Source organism: Saccopteryx leptura, unplaced genomic scaffold, assembly GCF_036850995.1.
Source record: "Saccopteryx leptura isolate mSacLep1 unplaced genomic scaffold, mSacLep1_pri_phased_curated manual_scaffold_39, whole genome shotgun sequence".
Taxonomy (NCBI): Eukaryota; Metazoa; Chordata; class Mammalia; order Chiroptera; family Emballonuridae; genus Saccopteryx; species Saccopteryx leptura.
This window is the reverse complement of record NW_027095721.1, coordinates 53,160-64,985: the sequence shown is the minus strand read 5'-3', so window position 1 is coordinate 64,985 and position 11,826 is coordinate 53,160. Positions and strand designations below refer to the sequence as shown.

The following is an 11,826-nucleotide window of genomic DNA, read 5'->3' as shown; positions in this document are numbered from 1 at the left end:
GTTCACAGACTGAGCAGGCGATTGCGCAGTGTTTAGAGCATTTGACTGGAATGCGGAGGACCCAGGCTTGAGATCCCAAGGCCGCCAGCTTTAGCGTGGGCTCATGTGGTTTGAGCAAAGCTCAGCACCTTGTGCACAAGGTCGCTGGCTCGAGCTAGCAGTCACTCGTTCAGCTGTAGCCCCCTGATCAAAGCACATATGAGACAGGAGTCAATGAAAACCTCAGGGTTCACAAAGAAAAACTGATGATTGATCTGTGTCCTAGCACATTATAAACACTTTCTCCATTTCTGTCTGTCTGTCCCTATCTATCCCTCTCTCTGACTCTCTCCCAGTCTTTGTAAAAAAAGAAGAAAAGAAAAAGGAAATGTTCATAGAGACATTTGGAGAGTGTATACCATATTTCCCCATGTATAAGACTCATGTTTTTTGAAAAATGTGGAGTTAGAAATCTTGGTGTGTCTTATACAGTGGTTGTAGAATTTTTTTACTTGCATTTCCGGTTTATTGGCATTTGTTATCATTTTTGTACAATTTGTGCCGCAAAATTAATGTGCATCTTACACAGGGAGGCTTCTTATACATGGGGAAATATGGTACCTTACAACCTTACCATTTATTTCCTATTGGAGTGAGATTTTGAAAAACATAATTCATTCTTCAATGCAATTTTAGCTGCAAAAACAACAACAAAAAAGCCATTGTCATTTTTTCTTTTGTTTATTTATTTTAGAGGCAAGATAAAGGGGGAAAAAGACAGACAGCTATTCAGAAACATCAATCTGTTTCTGTATATGCCTTGACCCAGGAGCAAACCTATGACATTAGCATATGGGTGTTTTGCTTTAACTACTGAGCTATCTGGTGAGAGCAAGCCATTGTCTTTTGGGGAAAAAACTTACTAGAGAAAACCAGAGGAAATTAAGTAATAAAATGATAAACTAATCTGCTGTGGTGACAACACCAGAAGACATTCTTTGCTCTTGAAAATCAGGGGCATAATCAGTATATCTAATTGCTTAGCACAAAGTGACCCCTTTCCTAACATGCACTTTCTCTTGTGCCATGGCAGCAGTACAGACTGCTGAACAATCACCTTGACAACAATTGACTCCCACCCCCGCCTGATTACACTGGAGGCCCTGACTGTCAGAGCCCTTCCCAAAGCCTTGAACTGAGTGGGGATAGAGTGGGGATTTCCCAGCTCTTTGAGCCTCTTACTCCCCAGACAGAAGCAGTGGCAGCCTCATAGCTGGATGACCAGGCTGCTAATTCAGGAAGGGGAGACTAGGAAAGAGAATCCAGGAAAGCAAACTCTCTCATTGTTGGACTCTGCAAAGGTCAACAAGCCTTGACTACCAGCGAGACTAAAGCCAATTATATGATATTGCCATAGAATCCCATCAACTGCAAATTCCTACCTAAGAGTGACACAGGGGCAGAACCTGGGGTACAGAGTCACCGACCAGGAAGAGGGAGAGAAAAGAAAAAAGGAAGAAGATAACCTCTTAAAATCAAGAAAAATCCACAGACTTTATAACTTGTTCCACTAATTCTTTGTTGTTGTTGTTTCTTTCTTCTATCTTATTGCCTTTATTATTATTTCTATTTCTTCCACCTTGGTCCTTTTACTCTCTGCCCATCTTATGCTACCCTTTTCTTGAACTACACTACCCATGAGTGTTACATTTTATTTCTTTTCTTCATCCTAACTCTCCTTTAGGGTTACACTCCAAAACTCTTAACTCTCACTCTCTCCCCTTTTGTTTTATTTTCCTTTCCTTTTTTCTTCCTTCATTGCTCTCTTATTTTTATTTTTTCCATTCTATTCATTTCTTCTTTTCTCCTTTTACTTTTCCTTTAATTTAAGCCTCAATCATGAACAAATTATTTAATTTGGGACTCAAGTTTTTTTGGGTTTTTTTTTTGTTTTTTTTTTCTTCTGCTTTTGTTCTTGGTTTTCCTTTATTTGTTTGTTTTTGTGGCATTTTGGGCACTTTTTACATTGCTTTTTAACTCACTAGCATTCCTCCCAACCCAAAGTCTCCATTGTATTTAGTCTTCGCTCCACTTAATACAACAGATTATTACTTATTATTTTATTTTTATTTTTTTCTTCTTTAATTATTGTTTTTTCTCTCCTTTTTTCTGTTTCCCTCTTATCCCTCTCATTATATCTCTTAGTCGACCATCACTTACAAGCAAATCATTTAATGCTTGTCTAAGATTTTCTCCTTTTTTTTTTTGGTATTTAGTAGGTCCCTACACCCTTTTTTGCCCCTTGAACTCTTCATCCCAAATCAGGCCCTCCATTATAGGCAGTTTTTGTTCCATTTAGCCTAATATAATTCACAGGTCATCACGATATTTCCCTAAAGAGGTGAGAGGAGGGGAAGAGAAGAAAGAAAAAAGGGGGAAATAATAAATTATTACTTTTTTTTGTGGAGTGTTTTCCTTTTTTCTTTTTTTGTTTGTTTTTTACTTTTTACTCTTTATTAATTCTAATTAGTGCTATCAACAAGACCACTCTCAGATGCCAATAAGAAAGAGGAAATCGAATATTATGGATACAAAATAAAGAGAGGTAACACAAATAGATGTGGAAAAATCTATGGACAAAAGACTTAACATATTGGAAGCCTTGGAGCTAAATGACAGAGAATTTAAAATAGAAATCTTAAAAATACTCAGAGATATACAAGAAAACACAGAAAGGCAATTTAGGGAGATCAGAAAACAACTCAATGAACACAAAGAATATATTACCAAGGAAATTGAAACTATAAAAACAAATCAAACAGAAATGAAAAACTCAATTCACGAGCTGAAAAATGAGGTAACAAGCTTAGCTAGCAGAACAACCCAGATAGAAGATAGGATTAGTGAAATTGAAGACAAACAACTTGAGGCACAACAGAGAGAAGAAGAAAGAGACTCAAAAATAATAAAAAACGAGAAAGCCCTACAGGAATTGTCTGACTCCATCAGAAAGAATAACATAAGAATAATAGGTATATCAGAGGGAGAAGAGAAAGAAAATGGAATGGAGAATATACTCAAACAAATAATAGATGAGAACTTCCCAAGCCTGTGGAAAGAACTAAAGCCTCAAATTCAAGAAGCAAACAGAACACCGAGTTTTCTTAAACACAACAAACTCACTCCAAGGCACATCATAATGAAGATGACACAAACCAATGACAAAGAAAAAATTCTCAAGGCAGCCAGGGAAAAGAAGAGTACAACATATAAAGGAAGGCCTATTAGATTATCATCAGATTTCTCAGCAGAAACTACAAGCTAGAAGAGAGTGGACCCCAATATTTAAAGCCCTGAAAGAGAGGAACTTTCAGCCAAGAATACTATACCCATGAAAGCTATCCTTCAAGTAGGAAGGAAATATAAAAATATTCACAAATACAGAAAAGATGAGAGAATTTATCATCAGAAAGCCCCCACTCCAGGAAATACTAAAGGGGGTTTTCCAACCAGATTCAAAGAACAAAAGAAAACAAAACCACAAGTAACAGTTCCAGCAAGAAAACAATAAAACCAAACTTAAACTGTGACAACAAAAGAAAAAAGGGGGGCGAAAGCATGAAGATTAACAGTAGCAAAGAATGATGAAGTGCAGAAATACTCATAAGATAGGGTACTACAATGAATATGGTAGGTACCCTTTTCATTACTTAATGGTAACCACCCTTGAAAAAACCACCACAAAAACACTTGACTTACAAAAGGTAGCAACAGAGGAAAGAAGTATAGAATACAAACAAACAAAAACAAACGATAGAATAACAAAAGAGAAGAATCAAACAAGATACAAAACTAACAGAAAGCAATTTATAAAATGGCAATAGGGAACCCACAAGTGTCAATAATTACACTAAATGTAAATGGATTAAACTTACCAATAAAAAGACACAGAGTAGTAGAATGGATTAAAAAAGAAAATCCAACTATATGCTGCCTACAAGAAACTCATCTAAGCAACAAGGATAAAAACAAATTCAAAGTGAAAGGCTGGAAAACAATACTCCAAGCAAACAACACCCAAAAAAAGCAGGTGTAGCAATACTCATATCTAATAATGCTGACTACAAGACAGAAAAAGTACTCAGAGACAAAAATGGTCATTTCATAATGATTAAGGGGAAGTTGAATCAAGAAGACATAACAATCCTTAATATATATGCACCAAACCAAGGAGCACCAAAATATATAAGACAGCTACTTATTGACCTTAAAACAAAAACTGACAAAAATACAATCATACTTGGAGACCTCAATACACGGCTGATGGCTCTAGATCGGTCATCCAAACAGAGAATCAATAAAGATATAGTGGCAATAAATGAAATACTAGAACACCTGGATATGACAGACATCTACAGGACACTTCATCCCAAAGCGACAGAGTATACATTTTTCTCTAGTGTACATGGAACATTCTCAAGAATTGACCATATGTTGGGCCACAAAGACAATATCAGCAAATTTAGAAAAATTGAAATTGTGCCATGCATATTCTCTGATCATAAAGCCTTGAAACGAGAATTCAACTGTAAAAAAGAGGGGGAAAAACCCACAAAAATGTGGAAACTAAACAACATACTTCTAAAAAATGAATGGGTCAAAGAAGAAATAAGCGCAGAGATCAAAAGATACATACAGACAAATGAAAATGAAAATACGACATATCAGAATCTCTGGGATGCAGCAAAAGCAGTAATAAGAGGAAAGTTCATATCACTTCAGGCCTATATGAACAAACAAGAGAGAGCCGAAGTAAACCATTTAACTTCTCACCTTAAGGAACTAGAAAAAGAAGAACAAAGACAACCCAAAACCAGCCGAAGAAAGGAGATAATAAAAATCAGAGCAGAAATAAATGAAATAGAGAACAGAAAAACTATAGAAAAAATCAATAAAACAAGGAGCTGGTTCTTTGAAAAGATCAACAAAATCGACAAACCCTTGGCAAGACTCACCAAGGAAAAAAGGCACAGGACTCAAATAAATAAAATCCAAAATGAAAGAGGAGAGATCACCACAGACATCATAGATATACAAAGAATTATTGTAGAATACTATGAAAAACTATATGCCACCAAATACAACAATCTAGAAGAAATGGATAAATTCCTAGAACAATACAACCTTCCTAGACTGAGTCATGAAGAAGCAGAAAGCCTAAACAGACCAATCAGCAGGGAGGAAATAGAAAAAACTATTAAAAACCTCCCCAAAAATAAAAGTCCAGGACCAGACGGTTATACTAGTGAATTCTATCAAATATTCAAAGAAGACTTGGTTCCTATTCTACTCAAAGTCTTCCAAAAAATTGAAGAAGAAGCAATACTTCCAAACACATTTTATGAGGCCAACATAACCCTCATACCAAAACCTGGCAAGGATGGCACATAAAAAGAAAACTACAGACCAATATCTCTAATGAATACAGATGCTTAAATACTAAAAAAAGTACTGGCAAATCGAATACAACAACATATTAAAAAAATAATACATCATGATCAAGTGGGATTCATCCCAGAATCTCAAGGATGGTTCAACATACGCAAACGGTAACGTAATACACCATATCAACAAAACAAAGAACAAAAACCACATGATCTTATCAATAGATGCAGAAAAGGCTTTCGATAAAATACAACACAATTTTATGTTTAAGACTCTCAACAAAATGGGTATAGAAGGAAAGTATCTCAACATGATAAAGGCCATATATGATAAACCATCAGCCAACATCATATTAAATGGCGTAAAACTGAGGACTTTCTACCTTAAATCAGGAACAAGACAGGGTTGTCCACTCTCTCCACTCTTATTTAACGTGGTGCTAGAAGTTCTGGCCAGAGCAATCAGACAAGACAAAGAAATAAAAGGCATCCATATCAGAAAAGAAGTAGTAAAGGTATCACTTTTTTGCTGATGATATGATCCTATACATCGAAAACCCGAAGGACTCCACAAAAAGATTACTAGAAAAAATAAACCAATACAGTAAGGTCGCAGGATACAAAATTAACATACAAAAGTCCATAGCCTTTCTATATGCCAACAATGACATATTAGAAAACGAACTCAAAAAAATAATCCCCTTCATGATTGCAACAAAAAATAAAATACCTAGGAATAAACATAACAAAGAATGTAAAGGACCTATATAAAGAAAATTACAAGCATTGCTAAAGGAAATCGAAAAAGATACAATGAGATGGAAAAATATTCTTGTTCTTGGATAGGAAGAATAAATATAATCAAAATGGCCATATTACCCAAAGTAATATATAAATTTAATGCAATTTCCATCAAAATCCTATGAGATTTTTTAAGAAATGGAACAAAAAATCTTCAGATTTATATGGAACTATAAAAAACCCTGAATAGCCAAAGCAATCCTAAGGAAAAAGAATGAAGCTGGGGGCATTACAATACCTGACTTTAAACTATATTATAGGGCCACGATAATCAAAACAGCATGGTGTTGGCAGAAAAATAGACACTCAGACCAATGGAACAGAATAGAAAGCCCAGAAATAAAACCACATATATATGGTCAAATAATCTTTGATAAAGGGGCCAACAACACACAATGGAGAAAAGAAAGCCTCTTCAACAAATGGTGTTGGGAAAACTGGAAAGCCACATGAAAAAGAATGAAACTCGACTACAGCCTGTCCCCATGTACTAAAATTAATTCAAAATGGATCAAAGACCTAAATATAAGACCTGAAACAATAAAGTACATAGAAGAAGACATAGGTACTAAACTCATGGACCTGGGTTTTAAAGAACATTTTATGAACTTGACTCCATTGGCAAGAGAAGTGAAGGCAAAGATAAATGAATGGGACTACATCAGAATAAAAAGTTTTTGCTCAGCAAGAGAAACTGATATAAAAATAAACAGACAGCCAACTAAATGGGAAATGATATTTTCAAACAACAGCTCAGATAAGGGCCTAATATCCAAAATTTACAAAGAACTCATAAAACTCAACAACAAACAAACAAACAATCCAATAAAAAAATGGGAAGAAGACATGAATAGACACTTCTCCCAGGAAGATACAAATGGCCAACAGATATATGAAAAGATGCTCAGCTTCATTAGTTATTAGGGAAATGCAAATCAAAACTACAATGAGATACCACCTCACACCTGTTAGATTAGCTATGATCAACAAGACAGGTAATAGCAAATGTTGGAGAGGCTGTGGAGAAAAAGGAACCCTCATTCACTGTTGGTGGGACTGTAAAGTAGTACAACCATTATGGAGGAAAGTATGGTGGTTCATCAAAAAACTGCAAATAGAACTACCTTATGACCCAGCAATCCCTCTACTGGGTATATACCCCAAAACCTCAGAAACATTGATACGTGAAGACACATGTAGCCCCATGTTCATTGCAGCACTGTTCACAGTGGCCAAGACATGGAAACAACCAAAAAGCCCTTCAATAGAAGACTGGATAAAGAAGATGTGGCACATATACACTATGGAATACTACTCAGCCATAAGAAATGATGACATTAGGTCATTTACAGCAAAATGTTGGGATCTTGATAACATTATAAGGAGTGAAATAAGTAAATCAGAAAAAAACAAGAACTACACGATTCCATACATTGGTGGAACATAAAAATGAGACTAAGAGACATGGACAAGTGTGTGGTGGTTACCAGGCGTGGGGGGAGGGAGGACTGGGGGAGAGTTAGGGGGAGGGGGAGGAGCACAGAGAACTAGATAGAGGGTGGCGAAGGACAATCTGACTTTGGGCGAGGGGTATGCAACATAATTTAATGACAAGGTAACCTAGACATGTTTTCTTTGAATATATGTACCCTGATTTATTAATGTAATCCCATTACCATTAATAAAAATTTATTAAAAAAAAAAAAAAAAAGAAAGACTGGCTGGAAGAAAAGGAGAAAAACAAGATGAACCAAGAGATATTCAGAATACAAACCACTAAGGATATATAAAATCTTTACAGAAAAGGCAAATTGGAATCAAAGTTTATAGACAATGCTCTCTACCAAATTATTCCTTTGGACCTGTATTGAGGCGTGATTTTCAAAATGCACAAGAGGTGGCAGCGGAGAAGCACATGTAACAGAGACCATTACTGTATGTGCTATGGAGCAAATCCAGCCAACTTCAGAGGATTGAAATGATACCAAGTGTATCTCTTGCTTTCACTATAATTAACATTGAAAGAAGTAGCAAGGAGTAACTAGAATTTACTTATATTTACAAGTTATAAAAGTTTTTTTTATATAGCCTTGGATTCAACATTGATAGATAACGCACAACACCCAACAGATGTATTTTTCCAGGTGAACTGATCTGAGCTGTTATTCCAAAGGTGCACACTAAGGGGAGGCAGGGAAGTGCACTTGGAAAACATTTACCACAGATAATCCTCTATGTTCTTTCAAGCAAGTTTCCACTACCTCTAACCTTAGTAATGATATAAAGCATGATTCTTGTTGTCATTACACTTAATATAGTGAACAGTAATAGAAATTAACTAAAAATCCCTTTTTTGACGGTAAGGAAATTATTCCTAAAGAACTCTCCCCCTAAAAATCACAATTCACGTTGCAAAATACCTAAAAATTACTGGAAATAAAAACTACATAAGGAAACCTATTGAAAAAATGTAGTGATGAATATATTTTACGGCAAGAAAAGCTTAATATACACAGCCTTTCTACCTATATTAAGAACCAGGATACTAAATAAAATCCAGAGAAAGTAAAAAAAAAATGTTCACAGACTGAGCAGGCAATTTCACAATTGTTAGAGCATTTGACTGGAATGTGTAGGACCCAGACTTGAAATCCCATAGGCGCCAGCTTTAGCGTGGACTCATGTGGTTTGAGCAAATCTCAGCACCTTGTGCCCAAGGTCGCTGGCTTCAGCTAGTGGTCACTCGTTCAGCTGTAGCCCCCTGGTCAAGGCCCATATGAGACAGGAGTCAATGAAAACCTCAGGGGTCACAAAGGAAAACTGATGATTGATCTGTGTCCTAGCACATTATAAACACTTTCTCCATTTCTGTCTGTCTGTCCCTATCTATCCGTCTCTCTGACTCTCTCCCTGTCTTTGTAAAAAAAAAAAAAAAGGAAAAGGAAATGTTCACAGAGACATTTGGAGAGTGTACACCATATTTCCCCATGTATAAGACTCATATCTTTTGAAAAATGTGGAGTTTGAAATCTTGTTGTGTCTTATACAGTGGTTGTAGAATTTTTTTACTTGCATTTCCCATTTATTGGCATTTGGTATCATTTTTGTACAATTTGTGTCCCCAAATTAAGGTGCGTCTTACACAGGGAAGCTTCTTATACATGGGGAAATATGGTACCTTAAAACCTTACCATTTATTTCCTATTTAAGTGAGATTTTGAAAAACATAATTTATTCTTCAATGCAATTTAAGCTGCAAAAACAACAACAAAATAGCCATTGTCATTTTTTCTTTTATTCGTTTATTTATTTTAGAGGCAAGATAAAGGGGGAAAAAGACAGACAGATAGTCAGAAACATCAATCTGTTTCTGTATATGCCTTGACCCAGGGGCTAACCTATGACATTAGCATATGGGTGTTTTGCTTTAACTACTGAGCTATCTGGTGAGAGCAAGCCATTGTCTTTTGGGAAAAAACTTACTAGAGAAAACCAGGAGAATTTAAGTAATAAAATGATAAACTAATCTGCTGTGGTGACAACTCCTGAAGACTTTCTTTGCTCTTGAAATTCAGGGGCATAATCAGTATTTCTAATTGCTTAGCAAAAATGACCCCTTTTCTAACGTGCACTTTCTCTTGTGCCATGGCAGCAGTCCAGACTGAGATACCTCTTAAGCTTTGGACATCAAATTTATCTGAGCCTTGGTCACCACATACAAGCTAGGTTCTTTTGGTCACAGAACACCACCCAGGGTCTTTGTTTCATAACTTCTATATTTTCTCAGTTTTATACCTGAGAACATGCATTGCTGAAAAATGGAGCTCAGCTCTGCCTTCTGAGAAACTGATATACTGAACCTTGTCTCAATAAGTCATAACTGACACCAAAGATATTGCACTACCAAATTCAGTGCTCATTTAATTTACGATTATTTTATTTATGTATATATATATTTTTCTGTTTATGCCATGACAGTGTAGTATTTATAAAGACATGAAGTGAGTCTGACATATTCACTATAGACAACCAATGTGGAGCATAGTGCCTGGCACATAATAGAAATACAATAAATGTTTCCTGAATGAATGAATACATAGTCATTTGCATACATACACAGATATCCACAAATAACAGACACTGTGGACACAGAGAGATATGCTCATGTGCAATGCACATCTATGAACAGAGATGTGCACACACCCAAAGTACTTGAGTATATACACATAGAGAAATAAATTAGGTAAACAAAGAATATGGAAAGAAAATGTCCTATTATTAACTGTAGTTATATCTGTATGAAAATATGTTGTGGTTGTTTTTCAGATCATTTTTCGTGCACTACTGTGATAAGAATACATTTTATATAATGAAAAAGTAATTAAAATTCAACATTCTTGTCAAATCAAATCATATCTTATTTTACAATACACGAAGTAGAAACATGTAAAAGAAGTTAAGCCCTGGCTGGTTGGCTTAGTGGTAGAGCGTCGGCCTCGCTTGCAGAAGTCCCAGGTTTGATTCCTGGCCAGGGCACACAGGAGAAATGCCCGTCTGCTTCTCCAACCCTCCCCCTCTCCTTCCTCTCTGTCTCTCTCTTCCACTCCTGCAGCCAAGGCACCATTTTAGCAAATGGCCCTGGCATTAGGGATGGCTCCTTGTCTTCTTCCCAAGGCGCTAGAGTGGCTCTGGTCACAACAGGGCGATGACCCGGGGGTGCAGAGCATCGAACCCTGGTGGCCAGAGCGTCAACCTTGGTGGGTGTACCAAGAGTATATCGGTCGGGGTGCATGTGGGAATCTGTCTGACTGTCTCTCCTTGTTTCTAGCTTCAGAAAAATACAAAAAAAAGATGTTAAAAGAGAAGATAAAAGCATAGAAATGAAAGTCATTGAGTGGAGAGACATGAGTTCCTAGCACTGTGCCTGGTATATGATAGGCACTTTCAAAGGCTTTATGAAAGTATGGCTGGAAGGAAAGAGAAAAACAAGATGAACCAAGAGATTTTCAGAAAACAAACCACTAAGAATATATAAAATCTTTACAGAAATGGCAAATTGAAATCAAAGTTTATAGTCAATGTTCTCTACCAAACTATTCCTTTGGGACTGTTCTGAGGCATGATTTTCAAAATGAACACAAAGTGACAGCAGAGAAGCAAATGTAACAGAGACCATTATTGTATGAGCTATAGAGCAAGTTCCAGCCAACTTCAGAGGAATGAAATGATACCAAGTATATCTCTTGCTTTCACTGCAATTAACGTTGAAAGAAATAGCAAGCACTAACTAGAAATTTTTTATATTTACAAGTTTAAAAGTTTCTTTTAGATAGACTTGGATTCAACAATGATAGATAACACACAACTGCCAACTGATGTATTTTCTAGGTGAACTGATCTGAGCTGTTATTCCCAAGGTGCACACGAGGTGGTAGCAGGGAAGCACACTTGGAAAACATTTACCATAGATAATCCCGTATGTTCTTTCAAGCAGGTTTCAACTACCCCTAACCTTAGAAATGATATAAAGCATGTTTCTTGTTGTCATTACACTTAATATAGTAAACAGTAATAGAAAATAACTAAAAATCACTTTTTTGAA

At 36.1% G+C, this 11,826-nt stretch overlaps 1 non-coding gene across 1 annotated transcript; it reads left to right on the top strand.

Moving 5' to 3' along the window:
- The first annotated feature begins 10,684 nt into the window (after positions 1-10,684).
- Positions 10,685-10,760, top strand: TRNAA-CGC (transfer RNA alanine (anticodon CGC)). The gene has a single exon. It is a non-coding gene; the product is annotated as a tRNA-Ala (tRNA).
- Positions 10,761-11,826: the final 1,066 nt, after the last annotated feature.